At 41.5% G+C, this 18,904-nt stretch overlaps 1 protein-coding gene and 1 long non-coding RNA gene across 3 annotated transcripts in view; both read left to right on the top strand.

Moving 5' to 3' along the window:
• Positions 1–4,403: 4,403 nt before the first annotated feature.
• Positions 4,404–10,140, top strand: LOC144576724 (uncharacterized). The gene is made up of 2 exons (XR_013519144.1): positions 4,404–4,572; positions 9,841–10,140. It is a non-coding gene; the product is annotated as an uncharacterized LOC144576724 (long non-coding RNA).
• Positions 10,141–10,804: 664 nt separating this feature from the next.
• The window catches only part of GPR55 (G protein-coupled receptor 55), a 46,257-nt gene continuing 38,157 nt past the window's right edge, over positions 10,805–18,904 (top strand). Inside the window, exon 1 of one of the 2 annotated variants that reach the window (XM_054258026.2) lies at positions 10,805–11,069. The gene's annotated coding sequence lies outside the window, so the exon portion shown is untranslated. The remainder of the gene's footprint in view (positions 11,070–18,904) is intronic. The other variant, XM_035306026.3, reaches the window with a different exon arrangement.

The following is an 18,904-nucleotide window of genomic DNA, read 5'->3' as shown; positions in this document are numbered from 1 at the left end:
CCTCAACCTACTTCCTTATTTATCTGTTGAGACACTCTTAATAATTGTTTTGGTACATAAAATAAATACCTTTCCCAATCATCACTAATTATTGCCGCATTTTACTCCAGCAATAGTAATGGTGCATTTATACTTCAATGGACTGATAGAACTTCAAAACCTAAAGCATGTAATATTTTCTCACTCCTTGTCACATCTTGCATGCTCAACTATAATTGCAAGTGAAATGCAGCCTTATCACTGACTCAGAACAGCCTGCCTTGCTGGGGTAACTCCTGATGACATGCGGGCTCTGTATCACGATCATTTATATGCCCACCTGGTCCCTGATGGGCTTCAAGGCACCGAAGCTGCTACCAGTGGAGGGTGTCCATGTTCTTGGCATTTTGAACAAAGAATTTGGCAAAACGCACAAACAAAGCAAGGAAAGAATGAAGCAACAAAAGCAGAGATTTATTGAAAACGGAAGTACACTCCACAGGGTTGGAGTGGCCAGATCATAGGGTCTTAAGGGCCCAGTTGCAGAATCTTTTGGGGTCCAAACATCCCCTAGAGGTTTCCCATTGGCCACATGGTGTTCACTCCATGCAAATGAAGTAGTAGCTGGAAATCAGTCTGATTGGTTTTGGAAAGCAACTAATCGGAGGCTAAAGTGAAGTTATGAAGTTACACTCGTATGTAAACATCTGATTGGTTGCAGAAAGTAACCAATCAGAGGTACTTTCCATTTTCCAGCAGAAAAGGGGGGTGGTTGGCAAAGGGAATAGGCTTTGGTCCTTTTGTTACTTAGGTATGAAAGTTGGGGTTTTCCTTTCTATTTAGTTCTAGGAAATCAGCATGAATCAGCCTTAGATTTCCTGCCTCCAGACCCTATTCTCCTGCCTCCAAGTGGCCAGTGAGTCTTGGGCCTTTCCAAGGCAGAAGGTGTAGCTGAAAAGCAGACTTCCTTGAATACTGAGATTGAGTTGAATTTTGGTATAGGCGTTGTGCAGCCTACAGGAACAGAAGAAGGGAGCAGCGGAAAGCTGCTTGGGAGCGGATCTCAGGATGCCGGGCAGAGGCTTTGAGCTTTACCCCTTGGGTAGTAAAGCAAGGACCACTGCGGGCTCTCCAGGTTGGGGGTGGGTGTGGGTGGGCCCACAGGCCTATTTTACTTAGTCTCTCTCCCATGCCATGGGAGCCATCTTCTCCCTCTTGTGACTCCCTGTCTCATAAACCAGAGAAGATGACTTAGTGCTTATGAAAAGCACTCCTGTGCTGACAGGTGCCCTAAGGCCACCACCATCATCTGTAAGGATTTCTCTTTTTGTCTGAGTGCAGCAGCAGCTGCAGCCTCATTCAGGGTCTGGCCTCTGTCCCCAGATTGCGGAGGAGAAAAGAGCCAATATAGGCCAGGCACAGTGGCTCATGTCTGTAATCCCAACACTTTGGGAGGCTGAGGCGGGCAGATCACTTGAGTCCAAGTAGTTGAGACCAGCCTGGGCAACACAGTGAGCTCCCGTCTCCTTAAAAAAAAAAAAAAAAAGCCAGGGCAGATGGCAGGTGCCTGTAGTCTCAGCTACTTGGGAGGCTGAGATGGGAGTATTGCTTGAGACTGGGAGATACAGTGAGCCATGATTGCACCACTGCACACCAGCTTGGGAGACTGAGACCCCGTCTCATAAGAGAAGAAGAAAAAAAAGACCAAATCCTCCCAAAACAAACAAAAGAACCACCACAGACCCTACAGTGCAACATCCAAAAGACCTGAAAAATGTATACCCTTCAAAGTAGGTGCCCCTCCCATTCTGTTCTCAGGGTTCCTGTTTTCTTTTTCCCTGAAGGCAACCAGGCTTTCAGCTTCTTATGGGTCTTTGCAAAGATATTTTTCTAGAGATTGTCTCCACAGTAACTCTACAACCAAATAAGGATAAATAAGGTGCCAGGCATGGTGGCTCACACCTGTAATCCCAGCACTTTGGGAGGCCGAGGTGGGTGGATCACAAGGTCAGGAGTTCGAGACCAACCTGACCAACAAGGTGAAACTGCGTCTCTACTAAAAATACAAAAATATTAGCTGGGCGTGGTGGTGTGTGCCCATAATCCCAGCTACTCAGGAAGCTGACACAGGAGGATCGCTTCAACACAGGAGGTGGAGGTTGCAGTGAGCCGAGATTGCACCACTGTATTCCAGCCTGGGCGACAGAGCGAGACTCTATCTCAATAAATAAATAAATGAATAAATAATAAATAAATAAGGCTTTGGTTTCTTTCTTTCTTTCTTTTCATAAACAATTGTGCACCATACACCCTTCTCTGTGCTTTTTTTCCTACAGTATATTTTGGAGCTTATCCCACTTTTGCTCATAAAGCGTTTCCTTTTTCTTGCTTGCAGCTACGTGGTACTCCGTTACATGGATGTCCCATCATTTTTTAACCAGTCTCTTAACGATGGACATTTGAGTGGTTTCTGCTCTTTTTGTAATAAACAATATTGCAGTAAATAACTGTGGATTTTTCATTCCATGTGTGAGCATATCTCTAGGATACATTCTTCCTTCGTGTAGAACTGTAGGGTCAAAGGGCCTGCACAGCTACAATCTTGATTAGCATTACCAGGAATTTCCCCACTAGGATTGTACGTATTTACATTTCCACCGATGAGGCTTCAGAGTACCATTCCCCCCTTACTCACGTCATGTGCTATCAGGCTTTTGAATGGGTGCCAATCTGAAAGAGGAAACTGGTACCTCAGTGTACTTTTAATCCTGCATGTTTCATATTAAGAGTGACATTGAGACTGGTCATGGTGGCTGACGCCTGTAATCGTAATAATTTGGGAGGCTGCGGCAGGCAGATTGCTTGAGCTCAGGAGTTGAGATCAGCCAGGGCAACATGGTAAAACTCTGTCTCTACAAAATACACAAAAATTAGCTGGGCATGGGGGCACTCACTTTTAGTCCCAGCAACTCAGGAGGCTGAGGCAGGAGGATCACCTGAGCCTCTCAAGAGGTAGAGTCTGCAGTGAGCTGTGATGGCACCACTCCACGTCAGTCTGGGCGACAGAGTAGGACCCAGTCTAAAAAATAAATAAATAAATAAAAGTGACATTGATTGAGCAATTTTCTATTGCTTAAAAATCATTGTATTTCCTTTTTTGTGAACCACCTGTTCATCTCCCCCTTCCCCCTTTTCTGTTGGTTTGTTAGCGTTTTCTCACTGATTTTCTTGTATATCAGTGGTGAGATTTTTTTTTTTTTTCCTTTCAGTTTGGCATTATCTTTTGACTTTGCTTTACAGAAAGACTTTATTTTTGGCCAGGTGCGTTGGCTCACGCCTGTAATCCCAGCACTTTGGGAGGCCAAGGCTGGTGGATCACCCGAGGTCAGGAGTTCGAGACCAGACTGGCCAACATGATTTCTGTCATCAGACTTTTTATAGTTATTTTCTTGTGGATCCTATACATACTTTGGCAGAGTCACACCTAAACATTTAATTTTTTTGATGAAGTAAATAGTATGATATTTTAAATGTCAAAACCCCGTCTCTACTAAAAATACAAAAATTAGCCAGGTGTAGTGGCGGGTGCCTGTAATTCCAGCTGCTCAGGAGGCTGAGGCAGGAGAATTGATCGAAACTGGCAGGCAGAGGTTGCAGTGAACTGAGATCATGACACTGCACTCCAGCATGGGCAAAAGACTCCAACTCAAACAACAACAACAACAACAACAACAAAAACAAAAACAAAAAAAAAAACCCTGATTCTTAAAAATTGTTTTAGTTTTATGGGAAAATTGAGCAGGTAATACAGAGAGTTCTGGTATACTGTCCTCCCCCTCCCACATAGATTCCCCTATTATTAACATTTTGTACTACTGTGGTACATTTGTTACAATTAATGAACAAATAATGATATTATTATTATTAACTAAAGATGATTTAGTTTACTTTCTAAAGTCTGTAGTTTATATTAAAATTAATTCTGTGTTGTACTGTCCTGTGAGTTTGGACAAATGCATAATGTCATGTATCTACCATTAAGGTATTATACAGAATAATTTCACTGTGTTAAAAATCCCCTGTGCTCTCGCTATTTTCTCTCAGTCTGTGTGTGGCTTGTCTTTTCATGATCTTTTTTACAAGACTGCCAGGTTTGTATGCCAGCAACAGACCAATACACTGAGACAGCAAGGTTTGCAGCAGAAAAAGAATTTAGTAATTGCAAGTTCACCCAACAAGGAAACTGGAGGAATTCTCAAGCCTCAAGTCTCTTTTGTCAGGAGTTCTGGGCAAGGGTTTTTAGGGTGATGGTGAAAGGTGAGTGGCTGGAAAATAGGGATTGCCAATTGGTCCGGGAAGGGGATGAAGTCATCAGGATGTGAAAACTGCATTCTTCTATGAGTCAGCTTCTCACCAGGCCCTTCAGACCAGCTGGCGTCGGTAATTCTGTTTGTATGCAGAACCTAGAGGAGTAAACAGAGAGAGAGCTTACTATCTCACATTGCCTTAGGTTTATCTACAGAACGAAGAGCGACAAGGGCTATGCTATCCTGGGTAGTGAGCAGTGACCAGCTATGAGGAAGTGGGCAAAAGGTCAGTGGCTTAATGATGACTGTTGTTTGTCCTGCAAGCCTAGTTGAATTTTACTTTTTCTCCTTAATTCCTTTTACAACATTTTCTTGGGGACCGTTTCAACTGTAACAGTGTTTTTCACAGAGTAGTTTTTAATTTTAATAAAGTCCAACTTATCATTTTTTTCTTTCATGGGTTATAATTTTGGTGTTATCTAAAAACATTAACAAACCCAAAGTCACTTAGGTTTTCTCCCATGTTACCCTCTAGAATTTGTGTTTTTTTTTTTGAGACAGAGTTTTTCGCTCTTGTTACCCAGGCTGGAGTGCAATGGCGCGATCTTGGCTCACCGCAACCTCCACCTCCTGGGTTCAGGCAATTCTCCTGCCTCAGCCTCCTGAGTAGCTGGGATTACAGGCACGTGCCACCATGCCCAGCTAATTTTTTGTATTTTTAGTAGAGACGGAGTTTCACCATGTTGACCAGGATGGTCTGGATCTCTTGACCTCGTGATCCACCCGCCTCGGCCTCCCAAAGTGCTGGGATTACAGGCTTGAGCCACCGCACCTGGCCTTAGAATTTGTGTTTTATATTTAGCTTTAATTTTTGTGAAAGATATTAAGTCTTTGTCTGGATTCTTTTTTTGGTTTTGGTTCTGCATATGGATGTCCAATTGGTCCTGTACCATTGCTGAATGACGAATTCAATTCTCCATTGAATTGCCTTTTCTTTTTTGATGAAGATCAATCAATTGACTATATTTGTGTTGGTCCATTTCTGGGCTCTTTAATCTGTTGCGTTGATCTATTTGTCTTTTATTTTTTTAATAACTTTATGGTAAGTTAAATTTGGATAGTGTCTGTCCTCTAACTTTGTTCTTCTTTCTCAGTATTGTGTTTTATTTTGAGTCTTTTGCCTTTCCATATAAACTTTATACATCAAATAACCTGCTAGGATCACATTGATTCTACAGATCAAGTTGAGAGGAATTGACATCTTAAACAATATGGAGTCCTTCTATCCACGAACATGAAATAGCTCTCCTTTTGTTTAGATCTTCTTTGGTTTCTTTCATCAGACTTTTTATAGTTATTTTCATGTGGATCCTATACATACTTTGGTAGATTCACACCTAAACATTTACATTATTTTTGGTGCTGAAGTAAATAGTATTGTATTTTAAATGTCAAATTCCAATCATTCATTGCTGGTGTGTAGGAAAGCAATACTTTTGTATACTAACCCTGTAGCCTGCAACCTTGTTACAGTTAATTAGTTTCAGGACTTCCTTTGTTGATTCTTTGGGATTTTCTACATAGACAATTGTGTCATCTGCAAACAAAGGTAATTTTTATTTTCTCCTCTATTTGCGTATCTTTTATTTCCTTAGTGTATTAAGCTAGGAATTCCAGTATGATACAGAAAGGACTGGTGAGAGAGAACATCCTTGACTTGTTCATCTAGTTTCTGATGTTAAATGTAGGGCATTTTTGTAGCTGTTCCTCATCAGGTTGAGGGAGTTCCTCTCTATTCCTAGTTTGCGGAGGATTTGGGGTTGTATTTTAATCATGAATGGGTATTGAATTTTGCCAAATGCTTTTTCTGTATTTATTGATGCAATCATATGATTTTTCTTTTTAAGCTTGTTGATGTGATGGATTACAGAAATTGATTTTACAATGTGAGCCAGACTTGAATACCTGAAATAAATCTCAGTGTTGGACAAATATTATTGAATGATTTGTAAATTTTTCATTGAGGATTTTTGCATTTATGTTCATGAATAATATTAGTTTGTAGTTTTCTTTTCTTGCAATGTCTTTATCCAGTGTTGGCATTAGGGTAATGCTGGCTTCACAGAATGAGTTAGGAAGTGTTTTCTGGATTTCTGTTTTCTGGAAGCAATTTTAGAGAACTGGTATCTTTCTGTTCCCTTAAGTGTTGCTAGAATTCACCAATGAAACCATCTGGTCCTGGGTACTTCCTATTTTGAAAGGTTGTAATAGATACAGGCCTATTTAGATTACTGATTTCTTCTTGTGTAAGTTTTGGTGGACTGTATATTTCAAGGAACTGGTCCATTTCACCTAAGTTATCAAATTCGTGGGCATAAGTTGCTTAACATTGTCCTTTGTTGTTCTCTTACTGTCCATTGTATCTGTAGTGATTGTCCCTCTTTCTTTTCTGACGTCAGTAATTCGTACCCTCTCTCTTCAGTTAGCCTACCTAGAGGTTTGTCAATTTTATTGATTTTTTTTTTAAACAGCTTTTGGTTTTGCTGATTTTCTCTACTAATTTCCTATTTTCAAGTTCATTGATTTCTGTTCTGTTAACTATTTCTTTTCTTCTGCTTGCTTTGTGTTTATATTACTCTTTTTCTAGTTTCTTCAGGTGGAATCTTAGATTATTAATTTTAGATTTCTAATATGCTAATTTAATGCTATAAACTTCCCTCTATGCATTTCTTTTGCCACACTTCACAAATTTTGTAAGTTGTATTTTCATTTTCATTTAGTTTAAACTTTAAAAAATTTCTATTGAGACTTCTTTGACCCATGTATTATTTAGAAGTGTGTTGTGTAATCTCCAAATATTTTGGAATTTTTCAGTTGTCTTTGTTTTTTTGTTTTTTTGAGAGAGTCTCACTCTGTCGCCAGGTGCCAGGTTGGATTGCAGTGGCACGATCTCGGCTCACTGCAACCTCTGCCTCCTGGGTTCAAGCAATTCTCCTGCCTTAGCCTCCTGAGTAGCTGGGACTACAGACGTGCATCACCATGCCCAGCTAATTTTATTTTTTATATTTTAGTAGAGATGGGGTTTCACTCTGTTGGCCAGGATGGTCTCAATCTCTTGACCTCATGATCCACCCACCTCGGCCTCCCAAAGTGCTGGGATTACAGGTGTGAGCCACAGCGCCGAGCCTTTGTTATTAATTTCTAGTTTAATTCCATTGTGGTCTGAGAATATACTTCGTATGATTTCAATTCTTTTAAACTTGTTTATGTTTCATATATGGCACAGAATGTGGTCTACCATGGTGAATATTTCTGGTAAGCATGAGAAGAATGTGTATTCTACTGTTGGATGAATTCCTTTATAAATGTCTGCTATATCCTGTTGATTGACGCTGCTGTTCAGTTAAGCTATATCCTTTCTGGATTTGTCGGCTACTGATATAAGGGTGCTGAGGTCTCCAACTGTAAGAATGGGTATTTTAATTCACCTTGCAGTTCTACTAGTTTTCGTCTTACATATTTTGACATTGTTATATACATGTATGTCAAATATCATTCTATTTTCTTGGAGAATTGATTCCTTTATCCCTATATCTGTTCCTCTTTCTCCCTTGTCATTTTCCTTGTTTTCAAGTCTGCTTTATCTGTAATTAACACAGTTGCTCCACCTTTCTTTGATTAGAGTTTGTGTGGTATGCTGCATCCCGTTACTTCTCTCACTTCTTTACTTTTCAAAGGTAAAATATTTTTATTGCAGTGAAATATAAATAGTGTAAAAATTACCGTCCTAACTATTTTTAAGTGTGTAGTTCAGTGGCTTGTTGTGCAGCCATCACCGCCATCCATGGTGAGTTCATTTTGGAGACCAATCCATATTAGAGCTCTTCAGAACTCTTCTGTCTGCTCAAACTGAAATTCTATACCCATGCAACAAAAACCAATTATACTTTCCGTCTCTATGAATATGACTACTCTAGGACACCTTCGAAGTGAAATAATACGGTATTTGTCTTTGTGTGACTGGTGTGATAACGAAACTATCACAAAAGACTCTGTCAAAACCCAAAACGTGCACAAAAGCCATCGTAACCTTACACAAAAAATACTTGCGCAAGGAAATCTGCTCAGTAAAATTGCCTGTTCAAGCTTGTACTGGCATCACCTTTGTTATTGGCCCTTGTAGCCAAAGACAATCATTTCAAAACAACCTTATAATCCTCCTTTCTTCCTCCTTAAATATACAGCTTACTATGCACACACGTTCTCCTTGCAATGCTGTATTCCTGAGTAAATATCCTTTTCTTTTAGAGAGCCTCTCTCTGTTATTTAAGTTGACAGTTTTTAACTGTCTTTCAGCATGCTTTGTACTTTTTGGTTGAAAGCTGGACATGATGTATATGATAATAGGACCTAAGGTAACTGGATTTATAGTGAGAGGTTTTATGGTAATCTGACCAGGAGCTGAGCTGTGTTTAATGTTTCTCATAGCTGTAGGTGCCAGAAGCTTTAGTTTCCTCTAATTTCAGGTGTTTTTTTTTTCTCTCTATTGTTTTGGGTTTCCTAAGAACTTTTTTTTTTTTGAAATGGAGTTTTGCTCTTGTTGCCCAGACTTCAGTGCAGTGGCACTATCTTGGCTTATGGCAATCTCTGCCTCTCAGGGTCAAGCAATTCTCCTGCTTCAGTTTCCTCAGTATCTGGGATTACAGGTGCCCACCACCCCACCTGGCTAACTTTTGTATTTTTAGCAGAGACAGGGTTTCACCATGTTGGCCAGGCTGGTCTTGAACACCTGCCCTCAGGTGATCCACCTGCCTTGGCCTCCCGAAGTGTTGAGATTACAGGTGTGAGCCACTGCGCCTAGCCAAGAACTCTACTTTATATAACTCTTTCAGTTATAGTCTACTTTCATTATACTAGAGCCTGTTGATGTAGGTGCCTGTACCCCCCAAATTCCTGTTCACCTGGAAACTCAGAATATGAGTTTATTTGGAAGTAGGGTCTTTGCAGATGGAAGTATTTAAATTAAGATGAGGTCTTGCTGGATTAGAGAACTCCTTAAATCCAATGACATGGCCTTATAAAAAGAGGAGAGGATACACAGAGACAAAGACACAGAGGTGAAGGAATTCAGAACATTTCACCCCAAAATGTGTCACTCTGGCCCAAGGATTATTTTGCACTAAGCACTTCAATAGCTGGTGCAAGAAGGTTACTCTGGCCCTCCCCCTGACATTTTTTCCCCTAAAAGCAGGAGATAAAACCCTCTTCGAAGACAAAACCCTCCTGTAAGGTAAAATCCTCCTGGAAGGAAGATGGAAGACATCTTCCCTATACCAGGAGGAAAGTAACATACTTATCATCAAGGACAAAAAGCTGAAGCTGAGAGAAATCTGCACAAACAAACTTTCTTAGCCTGACGACCCTTGTCTTCCTTGTCGCTTTTCTACCCACCTTAGCACAAGCCCCTTTGCCTTATCACATTTTCACAGTTTTACTATTCTTTGCCCAACTCAGTATATAAATGTTTAACTATTACATTTTTTTGGGTCTTCAGGTCTACTGCCCCCCAAAACTCATATATTGGAAATGTAATTCCCAGTGCAACAGTGTTGGGAGGTGTTTAGGTCATGAGAACACCACTCTCACAAATGAATTAGTGATGCTATAGAAAGGATTCACCCACTCTGCTTTTCTACCATGAGGACACAGCGTTTATCCACTCGGGAGGACTCACCATTCAAAGCGCCATCTTGAAATCAGAGTCTGGACTCTTACAAGACAATGAATCCGCTGGTACCTTGATCTTGAACTTCTCAGGCTCCAGAACTGTGAGAAATAAATTTCTGTTCTTTATAAATTATCTAGTCTGTGGTAATCTGTTATAACAGCACATTTTGGACTAAGACAGTTTTCTTCTGAAGGCTCCCATGTCACATAAAGCTTTTATTAAATACATTTGTACACTTCAAAGTCCTGTTCATCTGTTTATGTCTGTTTAATTCACAGGCCCCATTGAAAACCCTAATAAGGTAGAGGTCAAATTTTGGCTCCCCTCTAGAGAAAAGGCCATGTGATGGTAGAGGCAGAGGTTGGAATGAGGCAGCTCCAAGCCAAAGAATGCTGAGAATTGCCAGCAACCACCAGAAAGTAGGAGTAGGCAAGGAAGGCTCCTTCCCAGCACCTTCAGAGAGGGCGTAGCCTGGACAGCAACTGGCTTGAAATTCCAGGCTCCAGAACTGTGAGATAGTACATCTCTGCTGGTTCAGCCACCCAGTGTGTGGTATTTTATGGCCGCTCTAGAAAACTAATACCAGAAGGTACCGGGGAGGAGAGGCATTGTGTAAATCTTACAATTAAATCCCTGAGCTGTGGCCTTTCTCTTTTTCTCCCCTGATGGAGACTAAAAGGCTCATTGCCCTTCCCCTTGGGCTGATAAGGCGCTGATAAGGCAGTATCCTTTGATGGGAACACTTAGGGAGAACAGAATGCTCCAGGCTTTCAAAATGGTTACTTTTCCCACTTTTCCACTGGGCATGGTTTTAAATGGTTACTTTTCCTCTCCTTTAGCCTGAAGCCTGGGGATTTTTCTCCTGTCTTCACAGTGAGAAACTGGTGCCCTTCCTGGAGGTAACCCCAGGAAAATGTGGGGCTTCCCTACCACAGGAACCCCAGGAGTCTATAACACTTAAGCTCCTCCAAACACTCAGCCTCCAGCAACTTATCAACTACCATGTAAGGGCCCCTCCAAGTTGCCAGCTCCGGGGTGGCTTCTGCTTCTGGAAGGTAAGTTGTGGTTCTTTCTCTTTATTCTTCTGTCTTTTCTGTTTTCAGGGCGGGCGCTTTGCCTTGTGACTGCTATGGTCTGCAGGATCTAAGAAAAGTTGTTGCTTTTCAGTTTGTTCAACTGTTTTGCTTGTAAAGATGGAAGTAATGACTTCCAGGATCTTTAGTGTTGGATCTGTCTTATGGTGATTTCTTTTTTTGTCATTCAGAAGTATTCGTGGTTTTATACGGGAATTCTATCTCCCTACTAATTCTTTTTTTCTTCTCAAGGCATTTTTTTCCTTTGCTGAAGACTATAGGGAAACGTTTGAGTAACAAAAGTAACAAAGTTACAGAGGCCCAGAATCATAAAAACTCAGAGTAATGACTTTCTGGTCTGTGATTCTGACTTCCCTTTTAGAAATTTCTGGAAGGCCCGGTAACTTCTATATCTTACCTTCCTGGCTGATGGTCAATCCTCTTATACTGGCACTGCACATTTCTTACCTTATCAGTCTCAAAAGTTGTTTCCCGTATGTTTCCTTGTCTAGAGCTTACTTTGTATGCAATTTGAGGTCCAAGGCTCAGGCTTCTCTGACCTTGGCAGCTGCCTGGAGTCTTGTCATAAAGCCAGTTTGTGACTAAGGCACTGGGACAATGTGCCATCAGTTGAATTATATTCTTTCCTCCAGTGGTTTGGTGTAGAATAAGTCATATATATTGCTAGATTGCCTCTTGCTGGCACCTAAGCCCAGCCATGTACTGGTGGGTCTACCCTGTGATCCAGGCTTTGATAGGGACAGGCAATCCCCAGGGAGAGCTTTTCTGAGTCTGACATTTATGTCAGATAAATGCCCCAACCCCGATTTCTCTTTAAAAACACTTTATATATCTGTCTCACACAACCAATGCATGTGCACTGTAGGTAAATTGGGAAATACAGGTAAGTGTATAAAGACAAAAATGAAAGTGATCCATGAAACCATAGTCACTATTTTGATGCAATTCTTCTGGCCTTTTCACTATGCATCGCTAATACTCAGAGAGAAGGCTGAAGGGTTGTTTAGCAATCAACAAAAATCAAGGATTACTATTGCTGTGATTGTTATCTGTGCATTAAAAAAAAAAAAAAAATACAGTGCTTTAGGAATGTGCCTGGGCGGGAACATGACTTTTGAAGTCAAATGCATCTGAGTTCAAATCCCGGGTCGCCGCTCACTGGATGAACTTGGGCTTCTCTGTGCTGCAATTTCCTCCTCTGAAAATCGGGCCTGCTATCTCCTATCTCAGGATTGTTGGGAACAACTAAATGATTTTATGTATAAAAAGCAACTGTGGTTTTCTTTTTTTCGAGATAGGGTTTCACTCTGTTGTCCAGGCTGGAGTGCAGTGGCACAATCACAGCTCACTGCAGCCTTGACTCCCCTGGGCTCAGGTCTCAGCTTTCTGAGTAGCTGGGACTACAGGGGTGCACCACCGTGCCTAGCTAATTTTTAAAATTTTTTTCTAGAGACAGGGTTTCACCATGTTGCCCAGGCTGGTCTCCATGTGATCCACCCACCTTGGCCTCCCAAAGTGCTGGGATTACAGGCAAGAGCCAGGTGCCTGGCCTGCTGAAAGCCGTTAAACCACAACACTGGCAGCAAAGTATTCGATAAATGGAGCAGTTGGAGGAGAAAAAGCATGAGGAGGAGGAAGAGAAGTGGGAACCAAAACTATGTCGATTTCCATTTTTGGAATTGCAGTGACCTTGCCCTGCACATTGTGCTTTTCATTGTATTTCCAGTTGGAGAGTTCCTGCTGCTTGAAATGCAGTTTATCGCAGTTATAAACCAAGATTTCAGCTTGCCTTCCTGGAAGAAAGCCAGCTAATAGAGAGAGAAGGAATGATAGAATTAGATAATCACTATTTTTGTAAAGACCTTCATTATAACTAATTCAGTCAACATCATCAATGGATGCTAAGACCATAGGGTGAGAGGTCCTTGGGTATGTGATATTTACACAGCACCAAACTATCATTTTGCAGATTATGTATCAACTACACTGGAGAGATCTTTTGGACATCACCTGAACTAAATGATCAAAATTAGGTTTACGTCAAATGAAATAAAAGACAAACATCTCATGTTATCAATTATTTGTAGGATCTAAAAATCCAAACAATTGAACTCATGGAGAGACACAGTAGGATGGTTATGGGAGTTTGGGAAGGGTAGTGGCGGTGGTTGCAAGGTGCGGGGGGGGGGGGGGGGGCGGGGCTGTCAGAGGGAGCTAGGGATGGTTAATGGGTACAAAAAAATAGAAAGAATAAATAAGACCTACTATTTGATAGCACAACAAGTTGACTATAGTCAACAATAACTTCATTGAACATTTTAAATTAACCAAGAGTATTAATGTTTGTAACACAGAGGGTAAACGCTTGAGGGGGTGGATACCCCATTCTCCATAATGTTATGATTGCATGTCTGTATCAAAACATCTCACATATCCTGTAAATACATACGCCTACTTTGTACCCACAAAATTTTTAAACATATTTGAAAAATTAGGTTTACAAATAATGAGACTCTCGTTATGTGCCTTCTGAAGTGATAACAGTGGTATCCTCTTATCTGTGGTCCCACTGTCCTCAGTATTAATTACTGCTGTCGGCCATAGCCTGAAAATGATAAATTTAAAATTCCACAAATAAACAACTCATAAGTTTTATTTATTTATTTATTTTACAACTTAAACTTTATTTACTTGAGAGCTTATTGTACATAAAATGTTTTATGTGGTTGATCTTAGCTTTGTTCTCACTGACTTCAGGGAGTCTGGTTTTCTATATATGCACAAGATTGTTCAATTTCTTTCAGGTCAAGGTGGGAACTTTCATATAATAATTTTCACTCCTTCTCTGGCAATTCTTTGCTTTGCATAATTATACCTACAACGAAACCAGCATCCCAACAACACCGAGATAAATCCTCCTCCTCCAACATCACATGATCTTCTACTAGTTAACAATAAAAAAAAAAATGTCCAAAGCCAGCCACACAGATCCTAATGAACCATACAATATTGAATCCTGGGCACAGGGAATATATTCAACACCTAAAATTCCTAGGAACTTAAAGAGCTTCCCCTTCGGCGGCCATGGGGAGACTCCGCGCCTCCACGTGCCCTGCACCACCCGGGCCATGGGAGCGGAAACCCAGCCTGCGCGACCCTCCCCGTCCCGCAACAATTCACAAATTTTAAATCACTCGCTCTTCTGAGCAGCGCAATGACATCTCTCGCTGTCCCACTCCACCCTGCTCAGGATGTGAATCATCCCTTTGTCCGGCGTATCCATGCTGGAGCCACCACCGGCCGTTAGTCACTAGCCCACTCGCCGTCTAGCTTATCAGATCGGCTGTCCCGGTATCGCAGTGCCAGTGTTCAAGGAACCTTTATTTTACTAAAAAATGGCCCCAAAGCACAAGCGCGGTGATGCCGGCAATTCGGATATGCCAAAGAGAGCCCTAACGTGCCTCCTTTAAGCGAAAAGGCAAAAGTTCGAACTTAAGAAACAAAATCATTTGCTGAGATTGCCAAAATCTGTGTTAAGAATAAAATTTATAGTTTGTGAAATTGTGAAGAAAGAAAAAGACTTTGTGCTGGTTTTGCTGTTGTACTTCAAACTGCAAAAGTTATGACCACAGTGCGTGATAAGGGCTTAGTTAAGATGAAAAAGACATTACATTCGTGGGTGGAAGATCTGAACAGAAACTTGTTCTGATTGGCGGCAGTCAGGCTTGTACTCCCTGCAGTTTCAGGCATCCACAGGGGGATCTTAGAACTGAGAAAAAAAAAAAAGGTTAATCTGAATTACATCATGAGGCAAAAAAGTCCATTAGGTTCTCCAAAAATGTCAATGTCGTGAAAGATGAAAAAAAGGTGTGGAGACAGCTCTAGACGTAAATGCGTTCAATAGTCAAATACAAATACAATATACAAATAAATATTATCATTAATTTAGGGGTCTCATTGTGGGAGGCAACATAAATACCTAGAAATCTGAAGCAATTAAGTCATTGTGACCTTAGTGTTTTTAAATGGATGAACAAATTTAAATAAAAATTTGATAAGATGAAAGAGAAAGATTTTCTTAAAAATAGAGATTATTAGATAATATTATTGTATCCATATTAAGTGCTAAATTTCTTCATTGTGATGATGGTACTGGGTTATGTAAGAGAATGTTCTTCTTTTAGGAGACGCAGGTGAAGTGTTTAGGGGTGAAGTGACCCTCTGTCTGCAACTTACTCCAAATGCTTCAGCAAAAATGTATCTACATATAATTGGTGAAGGGTAAATGGGTGTTTAAACTGCTTTTCAACTTTTCTGCAAGTTTGATATTTAAAAAAATTAAAAGTTGCCTAGGAGTGGTGGCTCACACCTATAATCTCAACACTTTGGGAGGCCGAGGTGGGCTGATCACTTGAGGTCAGGAGTTTGAGACCAACCTGGCCAACGTGGTGAAACTTCTGTCTCTACTAAAAATTCAAAAAATTAGCTGGGTGTGGTGGTGCACGTCTGTAGTCGCAGCTACAAGGAAGGTAGAGAAGGAAAATCAATTGAACCCAGGAGGCAGAGGTCGAAGTGAGCTGAGATTGCACCACTGCACTCCAGCCTGGATAACAGAGTGAAACTCCATCTCAAAGTGATAATAATAAAGTAAATAAAATACATTTGGGAATAAAATCCTGCTTTCAGGTAAATGTTAGAACAAGACCTCCCACTGTCTTAGCTATTGGGATTCCCTCCTAAGGAGAATTAGGAATCCTCCAGTTTGAAGTCACTGGTGTAGTTGGGCGTGGTGGCTCATGCCTATAATATAATCCCAGCACTTTGGGAGGCTGAGGAGGGAGGATCACTTGAGGCCAGGAGCTTGAAACCAACCTGGGCAACATAGTGAGACCCTGACTGTATAAAAAAATTTTTAAATTAGCCAGATGTGGTGGCCCATGCCTGTAGTCCCAGCTACTCAGGGGGCTGAGGTGGGAGGATTGCCTGAGCCCAAGAGGTGAAGGCTGTAGTGAGCTGTGATCACGCCATTGCAGGCACACTCCAGCCTGGGTGATGGAACAAGACCCGGTCTAAAAACAAAGCAAACAAAAGAGAAGGCATCATCTCTTCTGGCTGCGTTTTCCTGTATAAGTCTCCTTTTCGGTCTGCCATGGTTAAGTGTAACCATTCTCTACACTTGAATTGTATTTGGTTTTGCTTTACAATTCTAAGAAGATTCCACTGAGCTGTTGTTTAAAGGCCCTTGAGTAGCGATACTGCTAATGTGCTACTAGATTTAGTCACTGGAGCTGTCTTAACAGGTTGAAGAGAATGTGCAGTGAGAAACGCCTGGGTCTGGGTTGTGAGAATTATGTACGGTTGTGTAAGGTGAGAAGGAATCTGTGTGAAAGCCACTTTCTTTCCTAAAACATCTGATCCCCTGTCACATGTGGCCATGACAAGGACTCAGATATGCTGTCACATCAAGGAGACATGGAAAACAGGAAGTCAAGACCTTTCTACTGGGTAAAAATTAGGAGAAATTTCCTTAAGGAAATAACACACACAAAAAAGGTTAACAACATTTGTTGTTTGTATTATCTGACAAAAGTTCTAAAGTTGATTGTGAATTATTCTTTTCTTTGCCACTCAAAGCAGATGGAGATTATAATTTCACAAATGGTGTGTGAGTTGGGATGCTAGCTTTTGGTGACAGAGATTACAGTCACATAGTAAAGGGATAAAAATAGTGGGAGGAATTCAAAAGATGAATTTGTTTCTAACCGTAATTGCATCAAGGGATGACACATTAGTTTCTCGTCACTTGCCAATTCCAACGGTTGGATGAGGACTGTTTAGAAGTCTATATAAAGGATTCCTGGGGCACTCCAGCTCAGGGAGAAAGAGTACAGTAATTGATTAGTCATGTCTGTTATGATTTTTTTGCAAGAGTTTAAATGGCCTGGAAGCCATATTTGCTAACATTAAATTCTAAACACAAACTAAATTGAATGCTTAAAAAACACCTTCAAGATGGTATTTATTAAAGTAATGATCACTGGGCATGGCTAGTGGGTACGAAAAAAAATTGAAAGAATGAATAAGACCTAGTATTTGCTAGCACAGCAGGGTAACTATAGTCAATAATAATTTAATTGTACATTCAAAAATAACTAAAAGAGTGTAACTGGATTATTTGGAACACAAAGGATGAATGCTTTAGTTGATGGATACCACATTTACCCTGATGTAATTATTACACATCATATGCCTATATCAAAATCTCATGTACCCCACAAATATATACATCGAGTATTACCTACAAAAATTAAAAATAAAAGTTTAAGGCCAGGAGGCTTCTACCAGTGGCATGGAAAGAAGGGAACTAAGACAGAGATTTGAAAGCCAGGCTCTAAATCCAACAGGAAATGAACTTGAAAAGAGTTAAGCCAAGTCCCCTTCAGGACACAGATTGACCGCTGGGCCAGAGCAGGGGCTTGGCTCTGCCGTTGTGGAAACACAGAAAGTTCTGGCATGGACGGGTATTGGCAGTGCCATCTACACTGTGTCAGGGGAGAGGGCAAGGAGACCAGGTGCAAGGATGAATGTGGCCCATCTGATGCCAGGGGCAGTTGTTGGGGGGAAGATTACCAGGCTGTGTGGCCAGGGCTGTGAAACCTTTGCGTCTTGGAACTTTCTCAGAAGCCCTCTGTTATGATTTGGCTTTCTGGGTCTCTTGGCTTGAGCAAGGCAAGTGGGAATCCAGTGATCAGAAGCCAGTGGGAAGCTATGGTTTCCAGAACGAGCTCAGCTAAAATGAGCTGGCTCCACAGGCCTGCTCATCAGACCTTGGAGCTTCTCTGGCTGAGGACCCCCGTTGGGAATCCCCCCCAGGTAGGTGGCCCCAGGAGACCAGGGTGGTGTGGGGGACTGCCAGCCTTCTCCTGGCCGTGTGCAGATGCACACCTACTCCTGCTCTTGGTTTTTAAGAAGATCCACACTGGACAGATGTGTATCCTGGATGCGTCCAGCCTCTCCAGCTTCCTAGGAGGTCCTGCTGTTTAGTGCCCTCATACAGTCAGCTGAGGGGCACAGGATATGAAAGTTTTTACCAGGTTCTTGTCCCCTGATAGTGTGTGGGAAGCTATGTCTATTTCTCCTTCCTGCTGTAACACATTGCCATATATTAAGTGTCTTGAAATAACACAAATTTATTACCTTAGAGTTCTCTAGATTAGAAGTCCAACACAAGTCTCACTGGGCTAAAATCAGGGTGCTGGCAGGACTGTGCTCCTGCTGGAGGCTCTAGGGGAGAACCTGTTTCTCTGCCTTTCCAGCTTCCAGAGACACTTCTGCCTGTAGCCTTTGGCTCATGGCCCCTTCTTCCGTCTTCAAACCCAGTAACAGTGGATTGAGTCTTTCTTACATCTTATCCCTCTGTCCCTTCTGCCCTACTCTCTACCTTCAAGAACTCTTGTGATTACATTGGGTCTACTAGGATAATCCAGGATAATTGGCAGCCTTAATTCCATTGCCAACCTTAATTTGCCATGTAACTTAACATACTCACTGGTTCTTGGGATTTGCACCTGGACATATTGAGATGGGGGAGATTATTCTGCCTACCTCAGAAGTCCTGAATGATGCTCCAGGCTCCACACAACCCCCACCCCTGGTTGCTGCTGGTCACTTTAGCCAGCCACCTCTCTTTCCTTCCTTCTGGCTCCCTGGGAACTGGCTTTTCTGGGGTGCACATTCTTCCTGAGCCACTGCACCCAAGGGTGGACCCACGGCATCACTCTAACTCCCCAAGGCCC

This window comes from Callithrix jacchus, chromosome 6, assembly GCF_049354715.1.
Source record: "Callithrix jacchus isolate 240 chromosome 6, calJac240_pri, whole genome shotgun sequence".
In the NCBI taxonomy this organism is placed as follows: Eukaryota; Metazoa; Chordata; class Mammalia; order Primates; family Cebidae; genus Callithrix; species Callithrix jacchus.
This window is presented reverse-complemented; position numbering and strand designations above follow the sequence as displayed.